Below are 24,443 nucleotides of genomic sequence, written 5' to 3' on the forward strand. Positions count from 1 at the left end.
TGCTTGTGGGATTTTAAAAGCTTCAATCTCTAAAGCTGCCCCTTCAAAAGTCTTTGCTCGAATAGTGTTGACATTCAGTTCCAAAAGCAGAAGACACATGCACTCGCCCCCACATACTCCCACCCACATTTAGATAGTACAATTGCCCTTTCACATATAAGAAAAACTCATTATTGACATAAATTGCCAAGTTTTTGCCCAAAAATAACCTCCATCCAGCCTCTCCTATTGATCATCATCGAAGAGGGTGCCAGGTAGCTGCCTAAGTCATGTTAGCTAGTGCAAGTGATTCACCATTTTAACACCATATCAGCCATATATCACACATATACCACATGAAATGAGCATCATTTAGACATCAAGACATAGAAACTCAGCCAAAAAGGAAGTAGAGGGCTGTCAACTTGTTTCACTGGTGGGTGCTTTTATACAATCTTCCGAGTCTTAACAAGCTCCCTTTAGATAAAATAAGAAAGCAGTGGCTAAGCTGATGACTCACCGTTCCACAGTTATTCACAGAGCACACCAGGTCATGTTTTCATTCATGATTTGTCTCCAAACAAGCCACCGAAACAAGCTGGTGAACAAACAAGTTTGGAATTCCATCATTAAAACACCCATTCTAACAAGCTTGTTAATGATGAGGGGGAGGACGCAAGCTAAATGTAATCTCTCCCACTATCTCACGCTCGTAACTTGATGAGAATTCCCTAACAGGATTCTGCTAAGCGATCCAAGGATAGCACAACACTATTTCCCAAGTAATCAGACGTTAACAAGAGGGCTGGGAAATGCATGGCATTGAAAATAGTACAATGGGAAAATTATTAGCCTGTGCCTTTTGTATGCCAGAGGTGCTTATCTTCATAGCAGCATTGTTTGGCAGACAAAGCAAAGTAAAAAGAAATAGTGATAATATGGTAATAGTGTGTCTGCATATGACCTCAGATTTCATATATCAAGAACTAGTCTACTAATAATTTGTGTAAACCTTACAACATATATGAACAGTATCTGTGACATGTTGTTAACTAATAAAAACAAAACAACATTTTCACTTGTCCCATAGTTTGCACTAAGCTTGTACTAAAGAAAAAACCCTTTGGGGAAATTGCACAGAACTTCCGCTCCTAAACCCACCAATCCTCCTCATAGACTTCCATTTTAAGCACATGGCTAAATTCCACATTTCATAACTACAGCAATAATAAGGCTTGCTAACATTTATTATTTTTGTTGTTGTGTTGTTGTTGTTATTATAATTGGGGGACATGAAGACATCTAAAATTTGAGTTTCCTTACTGACATTTTAATAAACATTCATAAAATATAAACAAGATAGTCACTGACCTAGATAAAAAGGTTTTTATTGTGTTTATCCAGTTTTGTGAATGGCATACTTGCTTAACTCAAAGATATAAATGTGTGCATGCTTTCAGACAAGACAGTATCTTTGGAGAGTATAATAATACGCTTGCAGAGAGTGACAAATGGCTATACATAGGTTGTGTGGAAAGCATCTATACTGATATAGTTTGGGCACGTATTGTGCTAATTACCACCTGCTAGCATGTGCTGTCTCAATAAGAATAATCTGGATTCATCAACATCAGAATGATGGGAGGAACAAATGTATATGTTTATGCACCTGTTAAAAAATTAAAAGCGGATTCACTAAGGATAAGGAAATCTAGATGCAATTATAAAAGAATGAGACCCATGTTTTCTGACGACGTACATATAATAAGAGGTCAGTGAACTATGAAATCTGTGTCTGTGGCATGCAGCATCTAGTTCTTGATGATGTCGAGTTGTATTTATTTATTTATTTCAGCTGGTTCCGTATAAGACCAACAGCTTCAGAAAAGATGGGCTGGCATGTTTTTGATGATACTGTCACATTTATAAGATATGTAGACAGCTGGGCCAGGTATATCAACAACACTTAAAACACAGCCTGTCCACATGGTGAGAGAAGAATTGTGTAACCTTCTGTTAGAAAGATGATGTCATTTGTAAGAGAGCTCTAAGAGGACTGGTCACACATGTTTTTTTTCTCTCAATAAACCCAATGCATTTGGATGAGTTATAAAGCAAGTCTGGCTCTGCTGTTTATGTTTCATTTGGCCTAATCTACATATTCTGCCTCATAATTTATTTAAAATAAGTCACCTGGGATCCTTCCGCATTTTTTCCACTGTGAATGAAAGCAGACAAAGCCATCCTAGCTGGAAAATTTTCAAATTCTAGATAGACCAATTTGCTCTCATCTGAGTGCAGCCCACAAGCAACAACTCATTTGCATATGGTCGTCATCTAAATTATCCACAAACCCCTTTGTATCAGTCAGTTGTGCTTTTGCAGCTGCTTTTATACATGACTTTAGGTGTGATATTCTATTAAAATTAATTGCTTCTACTATAACCTCAAAACCATGGGGAAAACTCTGCACACATAATGTTACATTTGAAAACACATAAAAATGATTCGTGACCATTTCTAGATTTATAAATGGCACAGCAGTGCAAATGATGCATATACAGAACTTTGTTATGCAGATGCACTTAGCAGCTAATTATATCTTAACAATACTTCCTTTAGGTGTTTTGCTTCTCTCAGCAGATAAACGGAGCACATGGAGCATAATGCTTTTAATGTTTGCACGCTCACTACATCCTGCTTTCAATATCTATCAAAAAAAAAAAAAAAATGCTCATGAAAATTGTTACTGGCACAAGCAGAAAGAAACCTGTTTCCACTTAAAAATGGAAAAACAAAAATAATAATAATAATAAAAAAAGAAAATAAGCAAATAAATGTTGATATTAAGTAGTTATTAAAAGTAAAAAAGTAAAAAAAAAAAGTTATTAAAATACAAATAAAATAAAGTTGAAAGTATAACTTACTACTGTAGGTCACAGTTATGAAACAAAAACCCATAGCTATGAAATAAAACATCAACATTATGAGATAATTCAATTTAAATTATGAAATAGCCAGAATAGTTAGTTAGTCATTATTCTGACAGTCAATTGACATCAAAATTATAATAAAAAGTAAAACTTATCACACTCATATAATTATGAAATTAAAAGTTGAAATTATGAGATTTTACAATTTACAATTATACTCAAAATTATGGTTAAAAGTCAAAATTACGACAAAGTCAAAATTAGAAAATAAAGACACTGTGACATGGCATCAACTAGAGGAGATGTGGTATCACTTGATGTGATGCTTAAGGGCTAAACATACTCATTTCAATTAAATATCAGAATGTGGGGATGAAACCTAAAACAAACTCAACAGGTCAACGTGTACCAACAGCGTACGAGGACAAGTCACCAGATGAAAAGAGCTAGCAAAAGAGCTATAAAAAGAAATGGAGGGGAGAGAGAGTTTGAATGGTGAGTCGGTGTCTGGACAAATATTAGCCCAAAGCAGAGCTGGGTGACAAATGTAAGATTATTTGGCATATTCCAACACAGCAGACTACACACTACCAGTGGCAGTCCATCAGATAGTCCATCAGGCAGTCCAAGGGAAACAGAGGCTGAAACTCCATGCAACAAGTGATAAAAAGTAACTATTGTTAAATAAAATTTATCCACTAATATAAATAGTATAGATCCATATAATGTAAAAAGTATTTTTAAATTCATCCAAAAGATATGCTTGTTTTTGGTAAAGTTGCTTTGGTATAAGGTCAATTTGTTCAGAAAACAAGATATTCTAATAAAACCTACTGTCTATTAATTTGATCAGTGCTGATTTACAGGTGCATCTCAAATTAGAATGTCGTGGAAAAGTTCCTTTATTTCAGTAATATAACTCAAATTGTGAAATTTGTGTATTAAATTCAATGCACACAGACTGAAGTAGTTTAAGAGGGCTTTTACACTGGGCTCGTTTGCTGCGGTTCGAGCCCGAGCGCGATTGTTCACGGAACCACCCGCAGCGTTGGTCTGCTTTCACACTCAATAGTTGTATCGAATCCGGGTGCGTTTGAGGTCACCTTATGTCATCGCAAATGCACATGGAAAACACATGGAGAACACAACGCGACTGAGCTAGTTGTAATTTATTTGCTATTTTGGTGCTATTTTGCACAGGATAATAATTAATTTTAATTATTGTAATTATTTAATTTGAATTAATTAAATGTTTACTTTTAGGAGTGTGTACAATCAACCTCAGCTTTCTCCTGTGTTGAGGAAACAATGATATCAACAGTGTTACGCATGCGCGGGATACTTTACTTCCTAAACAAGTGCGCACCCGAGTCCGTGTTGCTTACACATTCACGCGAACCACGCCACAGCTCAGAAGCAACTGAACTCCGACCACCTTCTCTAGGTAGTCTTGGGTTCGGTACCCCAGTGCACACCAGGGTCCGATGACAGCGTTCACATTAGCGATTGTTCATGCGAACCATGCCCCGTTCCACACTAAACTGCCAGTGTGAAAGCCCTCTAAGTCTTTGGTTCTTTTAATTGTGATGATGTTGGCTCACATTTAACAGAAACACACACACCAATTCACTATATCAACATATTATAATATGGTGACATGCCAATCAGCTAATCAACTCAAAACACCTGCAAAGGTTTCCTGAACCTTCAAAATGGTCTTTCATTTTGGTTCACTAGGCTACACAATCATGGGGAAGACAGCTGAACTGACAGTTGTCCAGAAGACAATCATTGACAGTCCTCTTTTCAGATGAGAGCAAGTTTTGCATTTCATTTGGAAACCAAGGTCCTAGAGTCTGGAGGAAGGGTGAAGAAGCTCATAGCCCAAGTTGCTTGAAGTCCAGTTTAAATTTTCCACAGTCTGGGATTATTTGGTGTGCAATGTCATCTGCTGGTGTTGGTCCATTGTTTTGTTTTGTTTTTGAAAACCAAAGTTACTGCACCCGTTTACCAAGAAATTTTGGAGCACTTCATGCTTTCTTCTGCTGACCAGCTTTTTGAAGATGCTGATTTCATTTTCCAGAAGGATCTGGCACCTGCCCACACTGCCAAAAGCACCAAAAGTTGGTTAAATGACCATGGTGTTGGTGTGCTTGACTGGCCAGCCATCTCACCAGACCTGAACCCCATAGAGAATCTATGGCATATTATCAAGAGGAAAATAAGAAACAAGTGACCAAAAAATGCAGATGAGCTGAAGGCCAGTCAACGAAACCTGGGCTTCCATACCACCTCAGCAGTGCCACAAACTGATCACCTCCATGCCACGTCAAATTGAGGCAGTAATTAATGCAAAAGGATAACCTACCAAGTATTGAGTACATGTATAGTAAATGAACATTGTGATAAGTGGGGCGGGACCGAGAGCCGTGGGAACGGGGCGAGGCCAGTGGAGTGATTGGAAATGAGCGACACCTGCTCGACTCACCGGTCTCGAGTCCCACGGAGGACATGGAAGGATATAAAACAAGACAAGGACCAGGTCTGGGCTTTATTTTATGTTTTGTGTTTATTTTATTATTAAAGCTTTCATTTGATTGTCTGCCTCCTTCTTCCCGATGATTATGAAGGTTTAATGCATTACAAACATACTTTCCAGAAGGCCAACAATTAACTAAATTTACTTTTTTTATTGGTTTTACCAAGTATTCTAATTTGTTGAGATAGTAAATTGGTGTGTTTTTGTTAAATTTGAGCCAAAAGCATCACAATTAAAAGAGCCAAAGACTTAAACCACTTCAGTCGGTGTGAACTGAATTTATTTAATACATGAGTTTCAAAGTTTAAGTTTAATTACTGAAATAAAGGAACTTTTCCCACAACATTCAAATGTATTGAGATGCACCTGTACATTAAAATGTCCCCCACAGACCCACTGCATGCAACCACTGACCACATTTTCTGACAAAATGTACATAATGTTTGCTCTGAATAAAAATAAGTAATGCTAGTTCATTTATATTTGTGGAAGCACATATGTCAATGTAAAACACATTGGCATACTTAAAGATTTCTGCGCTGTCTGAGTGTGGTATTCATCAGAACACAACAATTTGTGTTTAAAATGAGCTCTTGTGGTAAATCTTCTTTGGGTTTCTACTAATGCCATTCTGCCTATTTAATGAGATGATGGCATGTGATGTATGTAGACATTTACACAGGACCCAAGGCTGTTTTGTCTGTCAGTGCTGTACCCCACTGCTGGACATGATTATGACCCCCCTCCCCTCTCCTTTGGGATTACAAGCTGTTTTAGGGTTGGATTTTGGGAGAGCTGATATCAATATGAGCTCAAAGAGCTCACTGGCTCATGAAGGGGAGTGAAACAGATGGTACACTGGACCTCCAAGTTCCAGCCTTCTGGTTCACTCCTCACACCACATATGTTTCCCCCTACAGCTACAGTACATCCTAGGTTTCCACACAATCCAACATAATCATGGCATAGCTGGCCCAAATAAAATAAGGAAGGACACACAGGACATCTCCTTGGCCGGGTCCAGCAATATATCATCATAATATAAAAAAAGGTTAATAAAAGTGAGTTTATTCGTACTTGTATTTCTGTATTTCTGTATTTCCTGCACTGCCCACACAAAATAATTCTAATTCTAATCTGAGTTGTAGGATTGCGATTTAAATTAAATGTAATAAGGGGGAAAAAATGTAAAGCAAATAAACAATTAGAAAGCAAACCTTTTTATTAAGTTGTTATAGAGTACTGCACGCAAAAACAAACACTGAGTGACTAGTGTATGGTCCAATTCATGATCAAAAAACATAATCATATGACAAAAACATATGAGCCAATTTGTTTTAGTGAATCCAAAACATACCACACAAGCCGAGAGGCAGATTCAGAAAAAATACCTAATGAGCAAATTGTTTTTAGTAAATCAGCAAAGAACGGAGCAACTTTCACAAACATATGACTCTTATAGTAGGAATAGGTTATTTTCAGCAAATCAAAAACATACACACAACTAATGTGTAAAGCAATTTTAGAAAAAAAATCACACAATACAAGTTGGACCTTCATCGAATGAGGCTTGAGCTTACTGAAAGAACATCTGACTTAATATTTGAAAGTTATTATATTTTTGCCTTCAAAATACATTATTCATTATATTTAAGAGGGAATATTTCATTTTCAGACTTATACAAATATTATTTGAATATTCTGCTCTGCATTATACAGAATGAACACCAAAATCATTGTAATCCAAAAGCACTTTAGTTGTTGTTGTTGTTAATGTAGTCTTTGTTTACAGATGTCTCTAAAAAGTCACAATGATTTTGAAAAGTTTAAGTTGCAAACAAATGCAAGAAAATGCAGGTGTTCATTATTTCATACTATGAGATAATATAAAGCATGCGTGCGCTGTTGGCTCTCTGACATAATGTGGCAGATGGTAAAATCTGCCATCACTGAGTCACATTATTTGCCCATTTTCCATAACCTGTCAAAGTGTGTGTCATTTCAATGTACCATCTGATAATGTGCAGAAACTATTTTGGGCTTTGCCTCTCGTTGTATTACCGTAGACTTCAAGCATTACGAGATAACAAAAAAAAAGTAATAACCAGTGATGTACACCAGATTAACACTGAAACAGAGAGTGCAGTAGCTCTATCTAGAACAGATAGTCATGCTGTGCAGGTATTGAATATCATATATCCTGTAATCTCATCTATAATCAAAGCCAGAAAATGTCTTTTTGAGATCATATGAGATTTGGCTTTCATAGGATTGCTCAAAATTCTGGATTGCAAAAATGCTATCGCGCTGTATTTAAAAAGTAATATTTATTGTATTTTAAATTCAGTAAGCCCACATTTATCAATGTGACAAAGAATGTGGTTAAACAGCGAAGAAATCAATTCACAGAAAAGTAAACTTCAGCATCTGGATGCCCTTGTCAATGCCTCCGGGAACAAATAAAGTTACAGAGCAGAACCAGGAACTAATCTCATTAATGGCTGCCATTTGTGAGTGATTAAGGCCTGTCCTCATGCAATAATAGCACACTGGACATAAAGTTCTTAAAGGTTAATAACCAGTTACAATCAATTACTCAGCTAAGATGATACAATCAATTGGTTCCCCTAATCAAATGAGGCGACAAAAATGAAGCAGACAACAATCAAATCTCTCAGTTACTGGCCAAGGTGAAGGCAACTAGAAGCACTGTGTCTATAAGGGAATTTTTTAAGAGTTTGTGCAAACATAAGATCTGACTTTTTCAACCTCATAATGTGGGCTGACATCATAAGAATGGTTCAAAAATTACATTTCATCTGAGTGACCGCACACAAACCATTTGCTGACCCCTATAGATTTACAATGAACATATATCGAATAAGCTTTTGGCAACCCAACTTGAATGTTGCATGAGGAAAGCCTAATTAAATTAAATGAATTAACATGAAAATTCATTTCACATGACTCTGTATAAACCTTTAAAAGCTACAGTATATGGTTATTCATATGTTTCAGTTGAAGACATCTGCCAATGTAACGTCAACTTTATTTCAAAAAAGCAAATATTATATTTAAAAGACAAATTCCAGGTAAGAAATACACTTCCCATGAACCCTAAAGAAAAAAGATCCACCAGAGAATCTCAGATCTGGATGGAAGAGTTGAGAATGACAAGTCAATCTCTCTACAATCTCAAACTTCTTATATAAAGTAAGATATTTTTTTTTTTTTAAGAAATTAGCATTTGATTCAGCAAGAGAGCATTAAACTGAATCACCAAATGTGTCAATAGAAAACAATATTATGTGTATTAAACAAATTTCAACTTTCTTGTGCCAACATATTAGAATTTTTAGAAGGATCTATTTAAATATCTGGCTACACAAGTAAAACATTTAAAAAAATAAAATGACCCTGCTTTGGTCCTGATCATTTCTATGTGCATCCCAAAGCTTATCTGTAAGCACTTTTTTATTGCAGCAATTATTTGTTGAATTAAGACTTATTTGTAGTCCATGCATTACTCACACGTCTCCAAAGCACATAGCTTGTTCTCTTGTTGGGTGAAACCTCTTGTCTGCAGGGGTACACACATTAAATCTCAGCCCGGCTCTTTCCCAACCGGCTGCTATAATGCAGTCCAATTATGCCGATATCAAGTTACTTATGCAGTCAAGTAATTACAACCAAATCTCACCCGAGTCGCAAGCACAACAAAATCTTTAGATTGGCAGGGAAATTATGTCCAACGATGCACCATTTTTCAAGATTGTGACAATTGGCTTCTTAATTTTGATGCCATTGTGTCAACTTGCTTTCTCAATCTAATCAAAAGCGAGTGTAATCATGAAAATGGTCTTGAGATGTGGACCAAGATGTTGTTATTGCATTTTAATCATACTGGTGTAGGGAACATGGGTTTTTGCTATCTCATCAGTTTATCAAAATTGAAGTCAGAGAGAGATGTCTGGCAGCTTTGGGAACTAAAAAGGGCTGTGGCGAGTGGGGTGGGGCCGAGAGGCGTGGGAACGAGGAGTGAGGCCAGGTGTAGTGATTGGAGATGAGCTACACCTGAGCCCCACCGCTAGTATCGAGTCCCACGTAGGAGATGGAAGGATATAAAACTGGAGCGACGACCGTGAAGGACGAGAGAGGACCAGGCCTGGGACATTATTTTATGTTTTGGCTTTTATTCGTCCGTGAGGGGCTGGTGCGCCGTTTTGTATTTATTTATGAATTATTAAAATGCTTTTTGATTGTGCGCCGGTTCCCGCCTCCTTCTTCCCGATGAATATGGAGATTTGTTTGTTACAGTGGTGCCGAAACCCGGGAGAAGGAGGGACTGTGGTGAATCCGCGGTGCCCTCGAGCAGGCGAGGTATGTGCCGCCATGGACGCTCGAGGCGGTGGGCTGGAGCGAGTTGCCGGGGACGGGCGAGCTCGCTGCCGACCGCCCACGACAAGGAGGGGCGGCTGCCGTCCGTGAGGGAGCGGAGGAGTCGGCGCCGTTCGCCAGGGGGCCGGAGCCTGCCGCCTCCGTGACGGAATCCGGAGGGGCAGGGAACAGGGGACTCCTGCTGCTGCCCAAAATCGGAGGAGCCGTCGCCGTCCACCGGGCGGCGGAGGAGTGTCGTGCCGTCCGCCGAGGGCCGTCCAGTGCCACCGCCAGGCACCATGGAGGAGATCACCCAGCCGGTGGAGGGCCGAGCAGCTGTGCGTCTGGGAACCGGATTTTTTTTTTTTTTTTTTTTCTCTCTCCCCTCTCTCGTCCCTGTCGCTCCTCCTTCCATCTCCTTTTCTCTCGCCTCGTCTGTCCTACCCCCAGGTTCCCGCAGGTCCCCGTGAGCGGTCTCCCCCGGAGGGAAGGGGGGGGGAGTAGAGCGCAGTCTCGGGAGTACCCCCCGGCCTGCGAGGGGCGATGGGGGTATGTGGCGAGTGGGGCGGGGCCGAGAGACGTGGGAACGAGGAGTGAGGCCAGGTGTAGTGATTGGAGATGAGCTACACCTGAGCCCCACCGCTAGTATCGAGTCCCACGTAGGAGATGGAAGGATATAAAACTGGAGCGACGACCGTGAAGGACGAGAGAGGACCAGGCCTGGGACATTATTTTATGTTTTGGCTTTTATTTGTGCGCACCAGTCGTCCGTGAGGGGCTGGTGCGCCGTTTTGTATTTATTTATGAATTATTAAAATGCTTTTTGATTGTGCGCCGGTTCCCGCCTCCTTCTTCCCGATGAATATGGAGATTTGTTTGTTACAGGGCCTTGAGGGTTGCTTTAAAACCCATGTAGGACTTTGTGAATTATCTTGCCCCGATAGCAAAGCCAGAGCAGTTTTGTTTGATGAGGTAAAGTGGTGAAAGAAAGCAACGTGACAGGGATAAGAGTTAGGTTCATTTCCCGCAATGCATTGCTCTTCTGTAGTCTTCTATCGTTCTCTTGAATAAAAAAAAAAAAAACTTTGCTTTAATAAGATTGTATGATGTAATCCATTGTACTTGAACAAATATGATCTATGCTGAGGTAAACTGTCTTATTTTGCAATGAGTCTTATCAGCAGAGGCGTAGGAACGATCTAAAAAGTGGGGGGAAGCTTTACAAATCTCATCAAGCCTCTCATGACATGACTTTTATTTCCAATAGCTGCAATAGACACACATATGAGGTATATTTTGAAATGTTAAAGACTATATTTTACTAAAACTGCAGTCAGTCTAGCATAGAGGAAAACTATTTGCAAACCACAGTCCAGGGCTGCATTCCTCAAAAGCATCATGAGATAAGTTAATCGTAGATACCATTGGCGGCAATGGATCTACTATCTAGTTGGCTTGCAATGCTCTTGGGAAAATTAAATTACTTTTAAATAACTATCAAAGCCAGCTTGTGATGTTTCTGATCTTTAGACAACTGATTTAAATTATCTTTAGTTTATTTGTAACGCAGCTGTAGAAATACTAACGTTGTGCTGAATTGTTTATCTTTTCAACATTAGTCAATGCAAAATGTCCGTTATGAAGGATCTTTACTGAGAAGGACCTTCATGATGGACATTCATAACTTTTTTAACAACTATGATTTAAAAAAATGCATATATGAATTATGTTGTTCATATCGTCTTTCGTCAGATAACTTCCTGTCAGAGGTATTTATTCAGCGTAAATCATTTGGTAGATGAACGTTAGCAATGTGAAAGCAAAACAAACCTCACAAAATGTGGGAAAGTGCTGTGAAACTGTTTCGGTGTGCAATACGTAAATAATGTGATAGAAGCAAGGGCTGTGATTTAACTGTATTACAAGCTATTATTTTGTAATATAAATAAAAATTCTGTTGTGGTAGAGAGGCGGACCACAAGATACAATAATTATGGCTTTCTTCTTACGCATCTGAAAATATGAGTTTCCCATTTGCTCTCAGCAGAGAGAACATCATATAATTAGTACAAAAAAAAGAGCGTATGTGAAAAGACAAGTTTAAATTCAAATCACACATAGGTAAAGCCTATAAACCTTTAAACACCAAGGATTTTGACAAGCCAGCATCCATGTCTGTAAAAAAAAAATTTTAAAAATGGTACATTAAAGGAGGTTAAATTAATTTCTTTGAACTTTGAATTTTAAAACTTGTGTTTTTAAAACGATTTTAAATGTGAAAATTCAGATTTAAATGGCAGTATCTGTTTGTTGCTTCATTTCAAATTCCATTCAAAATCAGGAATTGAGTAGTAACTTCATTCCCAATTAATTTCTGAATCGCACACAATCCAGATAAGTGTTTAAAGTACAGTATAGCCATAGCTTAGCATCAACAGACATTGTGAAAGCACAAGGCTCGTTTCACTTGACCAACACTGCAAAACAAAATATACCCAAATGGAAAGCAACGGCTTATTATGGATAATCTACTTTAAAAAATGGTCAGCCGAACAGTAAACAAACAATTCTACAAAATTTGATTGTGCAGCAGAAGAAGAAAAAACATACACAGCAGCTCTCAAAAAAAAATCCAGACCCCTCACATAAACCAAATAACACAGCTCAGGATTTGCACAGACATACATGAAAAATATTCTTCAGCCCACATAACAGATGGTACATTATGTTTGTATGTATTACATCACATGCAATTATCCCAACATACAGTGTTCTTTCTGAATGCCACGGTAACGAGAGAGCATCCTTTCTGGCCTACCCTCCCCCTTCCTCTTACCTCCTCTCCATCATTAAACACTAACCTCCACCTGACACATTCTCAGCTGAAAAAAAAAAACAATCCATTTAACCAGAGTCACAACTGAACAAAGCTAATTTTCATACATTACCCTTTTTCTTAGGAGAGCACTTAACACTCACATCAGAAGCAGGAGAACCTCTCAGATTCAACCCGGCTCACAACATCACATGACTCTGGACCATCTGCTCCTTGCTTATAATCATGTGACCTGAATTAAAAAAAAGTGGGATTATGGGATGTGTAGTTTGGAGAAGAAATAGAAAGTGAAAAGAATGAGTTACATTTGAAAAAATGTGTATAACTAAATAGAAAATGTGAAAATATTGCAACAAAATATATTCAAAATACAGGAATTGTTGTAAATAGTATGAATAATAATGTAAACTATTTAGTTTACCATTAAGGGAGTCTAGTTCAATTTTAAATGATTTAAATAAAAAAATTATTGCACTGTGCATTTTTATTTATCTCTTTATTTATTTATTCATTCTTTTATTTTTTTTATATTAGAAATGTTGTGTTAATTTTTTTATTTTTTTCACTTTGCATTGTCGAATCTAAATAATAAAAAAATCTTTTTTTTTTTTTTTTTTTTTATATGGGCTTACTGGAAATTATAAAAAGATGAGGAAGAAAAGACTGGACAGAGAAAATTACCTTTCTGGATCAGGCAGAGAGATTGGCCGTTGATAATACTTTAGCTCATGTGCGTGTGTATGTGTGGGAAGGTGGAGCAGCAAACACTTCTGAGTTAAAGGAAGGCTACAGACCTGATGGACAGCCCACCGTATTCTTACTCCCTTCTGTTACACACACACACACACACACACACATTTCTCCTAGTAAGTGGATGGAATTGTTAAATAATGACCATCTGAGAGGGGCGGTACATAGCGAAAGTGAATTAAGTGAAACAAGATGTCACTCCTGCCACCCTCAACCTTCACACACTCACACTGTCTGCATATGCAATGCATGTAAACCTCAGGCTGGGATCTAGGCCACTGCCAGGACCACCAGCCAAATGTGACACTCTGAATTCATCAGCAGCAGCACAGGGCCGGCATTAATTCATGACATACAGCCAGGGACGAGGCAAGTCCTCCACTTCACTGTGATTAGCTGTATACCCTGTCAATCAAAAGCCATGTTAGCATCTCAATAGATTAAATCTGTGGAAACTGATGGAAAAGGATAGACTAATGGCATTATAAATAACTCACTTAGACATCATTATATCCAAATGAAAGTGAAATTGACATGATAATGTAATGTAATGTAATGAGAGCTGGTTTTAATGACCTCTCAGTTCTGTTAAATTAAAGGTCCAGTGACTGTCATGACACCTACAGTGTTTACAGGGGATTTAAAAAAATGACCTCAAAAGACATTAACTATTAATAATTATAGCCATATATCCACATCCCTCATGTTACCGTGTCCTAGGTCGAATCATATTTATTGTATTATTCCTAAACTATATTATGCATAATGTATATTAATAGTAGTAGCAGTAGTAGTAATACTGTTTGTTTTTATATGCACACGTGTGTATGGGTGTGTGTAGTTTTAATTACAAATTAAATTAAAATTAAATTAATTAATTAAAAATGATGTCCCCTAAACCAGAAAGGGGAACTGAAATATGAATTTACAATGGATTCAAAAATATTTACTTATTTCTGAAATCCATCACATACCACTGGTATAAACCTGTTCATTGATTCTCATTTAATTTTTATTTGTGACAGCATGTGTGATACAGATTCAGGGATCACTGCTAAGGTGGTAGATGTGGCCCTTGTGTTTCCTTACACTGACTGTGAGAGAGCTGTGTTGATAGGACATGAGACAAAGCAGCATGCCACAGTCTCCAGACTGAATTATTGATACCGCCCATCTGCTGACAGAGGAGCAGTCTGTCAGGCCTCCTCAATGTCACTGCTCTGGGGGCTCAGAGATCCTGGCCCGTTCATTCTCACCTCCTGCTCACATAAGAGAATCACCTCTTGACCTGATCGCTCTCTGAGAGTTTAGGTGTTTCAGCAGTGAGAATAAGAGGAGCAGTAATATATAGTAATGCAGAATATATAGTAATTTTAATATTATTATTTATTTTATATTCACCACAAAATGCAAACCCATCTCAAACTATAATTTGTATTTCTACGATCAATAGTGGTTTGGATTCCTTCTTGACCATTCACTTATGAATAACTCACACAGTCCTACCCATAACCAAATTGAGCAAAATGGCACTGACTCAATGTGCTTTGACAAAAATCATTAGGCATCAAAAGACTAACAAGGCAGTAATGGAGGGGTCTGCATTATGACACACAGCAAATAAGTGCAAACCAGCATTAACATGCATGGTTCATTTTCCACTCTGCTACTAGGGTGTTTGTGAATACCATAAAGGTGAATTAATATTTTCACACTTAAAATCAGTCACTTTTTGTCGGTTATTTTCTCTTACTGTTGTGTGTAGCCCTTAGCATCTTGACAAACCTGTAAACCTTAGTTCTTAATCAAATCTGGCCAGGGAGGACACTGTAATTTATTATTTTGTATTTATTTATTTTTATTTTTTTTATTTTTTGCACTAATTAGTTTGTCAACAAGGTGGCATCACTGGCTCGAGCACATAGACTGTAAAAAAAAGATGGACAGCTCATCTCCACTTCCTTGCACTATACTACAACTACACGATGGCTGCTGTCATTTTGCTAAATTTCATTATTTGGAACCTGAGTATGCGCAGTAGTGAACGTGTGGTCGAGCTGCACTATCAAAGTCTCGCCCAAACTCCTGCAGACCCAATTGCAAGCTCACAATCATGGCACCACACTCCATTTTTATAGTATCAAATAACTAACTATGAGCAAACTTATTAGAAAGACAAACACTAATTTAATTTTCGCTCACATTCCACTCACTCATACTAGAAAGAATCGGGAGGTTTGGAGTAGAGAGCTTATATATTTCTCGTTACAATGCATGACTTTAGCATTAGAGTTAGCATTTAGATGCATGACATAGCATTAAGTCTTCCAAGCAGAACTTGTTGGTTTAATTTATATATATATATATCTTGAAAAAGTTGGGGGTCGTCTTACAGTATATTTGAAACAATATAGTATTATAAAAGGCTGTGTGCTCGACTATGTGAGTATGCTAATGTATGCATAAAAATATGAAATATACATTGGGCTTTATCCTCCATCAAACATGAACAAGTAAACACACTCACACGTGCTATGGTTTAATACTTTACCAATACTTTTAGTCTAACAAGCTGATGGACCCTGACACTAATCTGGAATGTAGAAATTATATTTCATTTCACAAATACAGTGCCAAGTTCTCACCAGCAATAACCTCCATAACAATGCACTTCTCTTCCAGCCCAGACAAGCCAACTGATACTAAACAGTGTTCTGTGCTACTAAACTCATAACAGAGATGTGGTCTTGGAGGGTGGGGTGTGTGTGTGTGGGGGGGGGGGGGGTTATTTTATTACTCATGCTCAGTTCTGGCCATGATAATAATAAATAATAAAGTGCAAGCAATGAAATGTAATGATGTATAGCTTGCACTGAAAAATGAGCTGAACAAACCAGAACCGATTATCACTCACCACTGACAATGGGTACCTGGGTTTGGATCTGTAAATCTGCCAAGACGTCTGGCAGGAATTCATGCATATTGAACCCACACATACATTTACACAGACATTTTGAGGGGTAGTGGCCCAAATCTAAAAAAGGGGCACAAGATGGTGGATGCTTGTTAATGCAAGTGATCCAGTTGTTACAAATATACAATTAAAAGAGAAGACAGCACACTCTCCCTCACTCTCTGAGCCTGGTATTGCCACATTTTCATTGGAAGTTGGGGTGAGTGGGGTAAATTGACCCACCCCCTGTTTCTTGGAAACTACTTTTGCTGTCGTGTGACCATTTATTGTGGAACCAACAATCATTTCTGCCAAACTGTGATTTGGAGAAACACACGGGAGGGGTGGAAGGCACCCATTAACTTTAAAAACTGTTCTTGGTTTGTCAAAGTTATAACAGATGTAATGGTTGTTACATCAAAGTAAATTTATCCAGGTCTAAAAATAGTTATGATACAAATAGGTGATTTACCAATAAAACCATGCCAGTCATTTAGCTAAATATTAGCCTGAACTGGTAAGCTACAGTACCATTTTCTTTTTTTTTTTCAAAATGGCATCTATGAGACAAAGTAAGCCAGATGTTGTGGGGTAAATTGAGTTACTATTTTAACTTACCATAAGACACTGTAGTTAAAGGGATAGTTCTCCCAAAAATGAAAATTACTCAACCCGAGGCATCCTAGGTGTATGATGTTCTTCTTTCAGGCAAATCCAGTCGACCTTTGATTTTTCAAGCTTTATCATTGCAGCCAGTGGGTGTTACATTCATTCAGTCCAAAAGAAGTTAAATGAAGCACCCTTCCATGAAAATTCACATTTTGAATATGGATATTTTTCTTACAAAAATGCATTGAGTCGGTACAGGAGGCCTTTGATACTTTCAATGTACCTCTGCATAATTTTCCCTTATCTCGAGAACCACATAAGTAAAAAAATGGCTAATCTTACCCCACTCTGTCCATTTTAAAAGTATTAGAAGTATTAGACATTTAATTTAATATTTTACATCATAAATCTATATTATAATAATAATAAAAAACTCATTTAGAAAAAAATTCATCTGAGTAGTGCACTTGGCCTAGCCGCTATTTCTGAACCTCTAAGGTCATTGGTTCGAATCCAGGGTGGTTGATGTTTGGTTTTGGGGGAAGTTGTGGCCTAGTGGTTAGAGAGTTTGACTTTTAACCCTAGGGTTGTGGGTTCGAGTCTCGGGCCGGCAACAACATGACTTAGGTGCCCTTGAGCAAGGCACCGAACCCCCATCTGTGCCCTGGGTGCCGCAGCATAAATGGCTGCCCACTGCTCCAGGTGTGTGTGTGTGTGTGTGTGTGTGTGTGTTCACTGCTCTGTGTGTGTGCACTTTGGATGGGTTAAATGCAGAGCATGAATTCTGAGTATGGGTCACCATACTTGGCTGAATGTCACTTCACTTTATATCATTTTTAAACGATTTATATGCCTACTATTAATATGGTTTTAATAAAATATGTTATAGATTACTTGTATTAAGACACGTGATTATAATGTGAAATATAGCCTACTTAATTACAAGAACTAAAGTGGAACAAACTACTAAATATTCTATATGATGATTTACTTGCTGGCTTGCTGGAGCTTTGAATTAATATCTGCAATGTTGAACTGCCTTTGGCAGCCTCCCTTCGTTATTTCTCTCAAGTGTGCCAACAACAGAGGATTTTGTGTTATTTATGTTATCTGATCGGGTATAATAATTTGATTAGACATTCCAATTCTAAGAACGTTGATATTTCGTTGTAATCACTTTTTTATTACTTTACCGACAGAAATACAAAACCAAACTACCAAATGACTAATTCAGTGAATTATCCACTAATGTGAATTGTAATGTATCTATCTGATGATGAACAAGCTCCGAGAACTGTGGTCTCTACTCCAGAGAATGGCACACAGGTTGTGAGTGATGCTGCGGAACGGCAGGAAAACACGTAGTGGATTCGCGGAATCAGCAGATCTTTAGTGTTGCGTTAACAGAATGCTTTGAGCTCAGGTGAGGGTGGGGGGTGGTAAGAGAGGGGCACCTTAGCCGATGAGGGCAAATGGGCTGTTGCTTGAGCCACAGGGCCACCCCCCTGTGCACCGCCCTGGAACTGATAACAGCATATCCTTCAGACATGTCCGACATGTGAAATGTCTGCCAACTGCAAATATGGGAACGGTCAACATCCAATATTACAGTGAAATATAAGCCTACAACCAACTGTAAATACCCACTACTTGTGTAGTTTTAGTGCGTAATCAGATCCATCTGAAATCCATCTGATTCGACACCTGCCCATGATGGGTAACTAGTAGTGTCAACTCTCTATATATTTTACCCTGAAATAATGAACTCAGGAAATCATAAATCATTGTAGGCAACATCTGCACAGATGAAAACAAAGATAAGGACTAATCTTAATGAGTTTTAGCCATGAGACTTTTAGTTCCAGTGGCATAATATCTTAAACAAAGTGGTTTTTATATTCCAGTCACCTCTGGCGACACATAACGTTCATTTTAACTGCACCCTATGGACAATGTCTCTTTATTGGGTTTAAAGTTTCAATAAGCAGCCAGGTCAGACGCTCCAACTGGCTGATATTACCCATTGTGATTTCTTTCAAAGAATGGAGACACAATTAAAAAGCGGGGGAAGGAATTAGATGACATTAATTAAAAGGACTGAAATGGAATCGCCACCAGTCTATTCTGTGAGCTGCCAGCAGCGGTACGGTGATTTACATGAATTGTGGACCTAAGCGTTTCTGTAAGAAGCCGGCTGAAAGGTTAATGCAGAGGTCCTCGTCTTCCACTCTCATCCTGCAGAGAGAAGCATGTCTGCCACTCGGCAGCCTGGGATATTGTTTCTGTGGGTGAACGATAATGGATTAGGTCCAACGAAGGGCCAAGAGAGAATTTTGTGGTGAGATGAATGAGGTGACACAAAGCAGTTCAGGATGCTGGTAAAAATATTTTCTGACTCCGCGCAAGGTGGAGGAGTTGTGCGCAGATTGTTTACACTTTAAAACGGTAGGCTTGGTCATTGTTAAGATTTAATAATAATGTCTTAGTCTCCAACTTCCGTTAAGTGCATGAAAGTAAAAATCTAATGAATCCTGCATGCTCTTTGAGAGCGCTAATAATAAAAGAGCTATATGCTTTGCCTGAGTTTTTATCCCATTTGATGCCGTACTGAAACTGCTAAAACCACATGCCATGTATTGCATTATCATTTCTCACCAAGACACAGATGCTAAGAAAACCTCTTGCGGGGTACATTTTCCCAAACTTCTTCACCAGATACGCAGATGAAACTATGTTTTTGTATAAACTACATTTGTGGAATGTTGCTAAAATGCTTCTTACGAAGAAGGCCATCTTTTCTTGCTTTTGCCATAATAACATTTGATTCCGAGTCAGCACTCTGAGCACTTTAGGGGTGTTCATATCACTTAAGCTCATCTACAATATATTTTTGTGTTCAACATACAGACTCGTGGTCATATGGCTACAAACATGTTCACATCAAAACAAGTGCATGGAAATATTGGAGACAGATTTGAGTAGGAATTGCAAATGTGAACAGCAGGAGCTTGGTGTAATCCAAAAGACTTTATTTATTGGAAAGGCCAGCTGGGTATTGGCACTCACACAACAAATTTTCAGCTTTTCAGCATCAACTACATTCAGTCCTCTCTCAGCGTGAGAGCTCAAAGCAACAATGAAAAAAGTTAAATTACCTCTGGATGAATTGAACATTTGAAATAATGGCCCAGGACTGCATGCTTGGATCTCCACGTGGACGTGATGGATGTCCCGCTGTAAATCTTCAATCTCTTATGTCTTCACACCTTATCATTATGGTGCTATGTGTTTCACACATAACATGTGACACATCAATCACATGTCTGGTAAAGCATTTAAGCTTGGTTAAAATATGAAAACACATACACACAAACAGATGTGTATATGTACTCTACACTAGGATGACCATATGAGCCATTTTCCCAGGACACGTCCTTGCCAGGATTTCTATATTGCCTAAAAGTAGTTTGACCAATAACATGCAGGTATGGTACATAATCGACCAATTGTGGCGTGTAAGAAGGTGAGATCTACAGAGAATGATCAGAGCAATGCAAAAACACGTACATGTTAGGTGTTTGTTCATTCATTCAACTTCAAGCGTCGCTGCGCACCGATCATTGTATGACACCAAAGTACCAAGAGAGTGATTTTAATGCATAAGGAGCTGTCTGCTCTGCTCTCTTATGAATGTTATACAATGATCGATCTGCACAGCACAAACAGCCAAAATCTGGATAGTTTAGGCAATATAAAAATCCTGGCAAGGACGCATCCTGGGAAAATGGCTCATATGGTCACCCTACTCTACAGATCTGTCGCTAGCAATGCTGTGACACTGTCACACAGGACACATGTTTTAACCCGCTCAGTATATGTTAATGATTTTATGTATATTTGAGTTTTAATAGGTTTTCATGCTGTCTTAGCCATTTTATACCTCTTAATTGTTTTAATGTGTGCATGTCTATAAATGAGTCTGGGTCTGCATGTCATGTGACTGATCACATCAGGGCTGCGTTCAGCCCCGACAAAACGTTGCGCACCGTTTTGAACTTGAACATGCCCCAGGAGTTACCTTTGTGGACTTACCATTCCAGAACCTCACTTTATTGGATTCTCACCATCTTTGGATAATATATAAACTGGTGGACACTTCTCACTTTCACGTTGGGACAGCGCGCTGGAATTCTTAAGGACTGTTTTAATGGTATGGGAAGGAAAGTCTCTGTGCTTTTAACAGCCTATAGGATTACTAGTTTTATTGTGTTGTTTTAAGTCTCTTGTGATCATTGTAAATACATACTTGATTTCACCTTTACTATTGTTGTTTGACAACTTTTTAAACACTCAAATCCCTAACAGAGTTTAATCTGATGCCATTTTAAATTCATGTAATTCGGCCGATAAGGCTGATTACGGTGCAAACAGGCATGTGCTGATCATCCTGAAAAGTGAAAATATCAATAAAACCAAACAAACAGATGGGTTGGAGTTGCAGGGGGTGAATTTTTTTTTTTTTTTTTTTTTTTTTTTTTTTTTTTTATACACTATACAATTTTATTATATTTCTTTGTTATGAAGGTCATATTAAAACTATTTTGGAAACCTTTCTGTCATTATCTGCATTATTCACTTGAATGCATTTATTTTTTATTCTTGTTCAAAGTAAATAAACTATTGAGAGCTTGAAAAGTGTGTTTTAGGAGAGTTTACTTAAAGTCATCAGGGCCTAAAATGCTCTAAGTTGAAGAAACAACTAGCAACCTAATTTTCTCCCTCACCAATATCAAAGAGGAAAAACAGTATAGCACACTATTAGCTTTCTGTGCTAGAGGGCTAATGAGCAAAGTAAAGCATCAATACAACTTTTATCAGTAGAATCCGTATTGAAGTGAAGGATCTTGCTCTAATGAAACCCAGCATTTGTCCCTGGGAGGAGAATAAATCTATAAACCAATGAATTCGAAGGTCACTTCAATCATTTTTAAAAACTTTGAGAAAAGTTATCGGTCTCATTAGCTTATAGGTCTTTGAGGTTCCTCAGGTTTGTTCTAGAAGTTTCTAGGACTCATTTCTCACACTAGATCCTCTCAAGGTTGAGGCTAATTTGTTATAAGGCAATTGGCATTGTGATTTAGTTACAGCCTTGTAGTCCCATCAGTGCAGGTTCAATTATCAAGCTTATTTATTACTTTCAATATAAGCTTGACACTTGACATTAAGCACAGTTCTACAATTACTCTTTTTAGTTAGAAATCAACAAGCCAGGGCATGTGTTGGTGCTTAAGCTTGTGTAATGAATGTGATCATAATGGACATGCAGCACTTTGGCGGAGAGGTTCTTTACTGCCCAAGTGACCTCTCCCTTATAGTCCCCCTCTATTTTAAATGCCACTTGCAAATGCTTTCCAGGCCAACTTAAAAATCCATTTCCCACTTCACTTCCCCATTCAAAGTCCATTCGTCTTGCTGGTATTCCTGTGTTTTGTGTATCGATTTGCTGCTTTGATCTCGTCTGGCAAGCTACAGGCTGAAGGGGACCTTCAGAGGAGCGGGCCGTATTGGAAATCTCTCCACCCTGTAATGCACTTTGTTTCCAGATTTCCAAAACCACCACCATCATACAGGAAGTATCCACAACACACATTTCTATTCAAAGTTCAAAATAAAACAACAACCTACTGTTTCCTACATTTTTTTTCTAAAATAAAATAAATATTCAACATTTAATAAAAAATAAAAAACAAATATTGTTTATTTAAAGTGTATTTAAAAATAAAATTTAGCTGTTGACTAAACTAATTAAGCATACTAACAAAATTCTTGAAAAAAAAATCTATTTAATTAATCCACTTGAGCTGGTATGGCATGTTTTTGGTGTGTTAAGAAAGCATTGCTGAAACTATGCAAAGGATTAACATTTCCCAGCATGCTTTTCATGGAACTGGATTGGGAGAGTAAATTAAGAAATTAAGTGTTTTATACTTTTTTAGTAAGGTGCGGACATGGGGAGTCCAGCAAAATGTTTAATGTTAACTTTCTACTACACCGAGTGTAGCAGTCACGATCTGTGTTGGAGGGAAGAAACGGAGATTGAACTTGACGTATGTGAGACCAAAGACAGACAGCACAGACTGGGACTTAAATGTATGAGGAAACGAGGACAAATGCCAAGACACACCTGAACTAAATTGCATGATTAACACGAGACAGAAACTGGGTCACGCAGAGCACATGGGAAGAAAAACACACACAGACAGTCCATGGACATAATAGCTTTCTTACTGTTAACTGATAAGTATTTTGTAGCTTAGCAGTTTTCAAGGAGCTGAGCATGAATCTAGCATCCAGACATGCTGACCTATGTATTACACCTCATACTGTGAAGATATCGTTTTAAAGATGTCTGTCATATCCATAAGGAAATGCTGATGCCTTGTCACGTATATCAAGCTCTGAATTCTTGATTCGTTCAGATCAGATAACTGAGCTGACAAAATCTATTTCAGTGCCTCAGCAGGAGCTGAGGAAGGACCATACAGTGAACACAGAGTGAATAAGAGTGATTGGGCAAAGGGTGACATGTCAACCACATGAAGAAAGAAAGCACTCTTGACAGATGCCAGGAGCCCAGAGGATCGATATATCTATGCTCAGTTAACAAGCGGTTATATTTAGCCTCCAGACAAGTGTCAAAGCGTGGCTGTGTGGGCTTCCACCTGCGGAGAAACTACAATTTCTGTTTCTCTGTCATCTCTTTCTCACCTAGCAGGAGAAGGGATAGACCTGTCGGGTGTAGAGTGTTTGGTGGTGAGAAAATACAGGCAATGACACTTTCACTTAGTGAAACTGGCACACTCGGTTTCATAGTTATTTGGCTATGTTGCAGACATGGAACATAATGACATTCCTGTTGTTTATGGGACCTACATAATTAAACCCTCTTAAAAATAAAGGTTCCAAAAAGGGAGTTTTGAAGTGGTGCAACAGAAAACAGGTTTTCGTCCCTGCTCCTGGAGAGCCAGCAGTTCCTGCTCCAACAAACCTGCCTGCTATTTTCAAATCATCCTGAAGACCTTTACTGCATCTGAAATTGAATACTCCCGTGCTATATACTATTTATATAAAACACCATGCCAAAAGAGTAGAATTTATGAATTCATAGTATTTGAAAAACAGTAAGGCGAAAAATTCCTAGACGAACTTCTATTACCTCTAAGATTCTGAAATGTGCATTTGATTGTGCACTTAACTATCCCATGATGCCACAGTAAAGGGTCTGTGAATGGCAGTGAAGTGACACAACTAACTGGTAGGTCACATGACAATGACAACATGACGAATGTAGCGCGTATGAATTTCATAGCCCTGCTAGCCATATTCATACTACTGTGAATAGACCATTCTTTTTCAGTGGTGACAAAAGTGAGTTTAAATTTAAATACGTTCTCACACCACACATCT

General features: G+C 38.2%; 1 protein-coding gene across 2 annotated transcripts in view; it reads right to left on the reverse strand.

Moving 5' to 3' along the window:
* Positions 1-12,868, reverse strand: part of LOC128030029 (t-SNARE domain-containing protein 1-like) — a 94,697-nt gene extending 81,829 nt beyond the window's left edge. The window contains exon 1 of one of the 2 annotated variants that reach the window (XM_052617497.1): positions 12,808-12,868. The gene's annotated coding sequence lies outside the window, so the exon portion shown is untranslated. Of the gene's footprint in view, positions 1-12,776 lie in introns of both variants that reach the window. The other variant, XM_052617496.1, reaches the window with a different exon arrangement.
* Between the last annotated feature and the right edge of the window lie 11,575 nt (positions 12,869-24,443).

This window comes from Carassius gibelio, chromosome A16 (assembly GCF_023724105.1).
Source record: "Carassius gibelio isolate Cgi1373 ecotype wild population from Czech Republic chromosome A16, carGib1.2-hapl.c, whole genome shotgun sequence".
Taxonomy (NCBI): Eukaryota; Metazoa; Chordata; class Actinopteri; order Cypriniformes; family Cyprinidae; genus Carassius; species Carassius gibelio.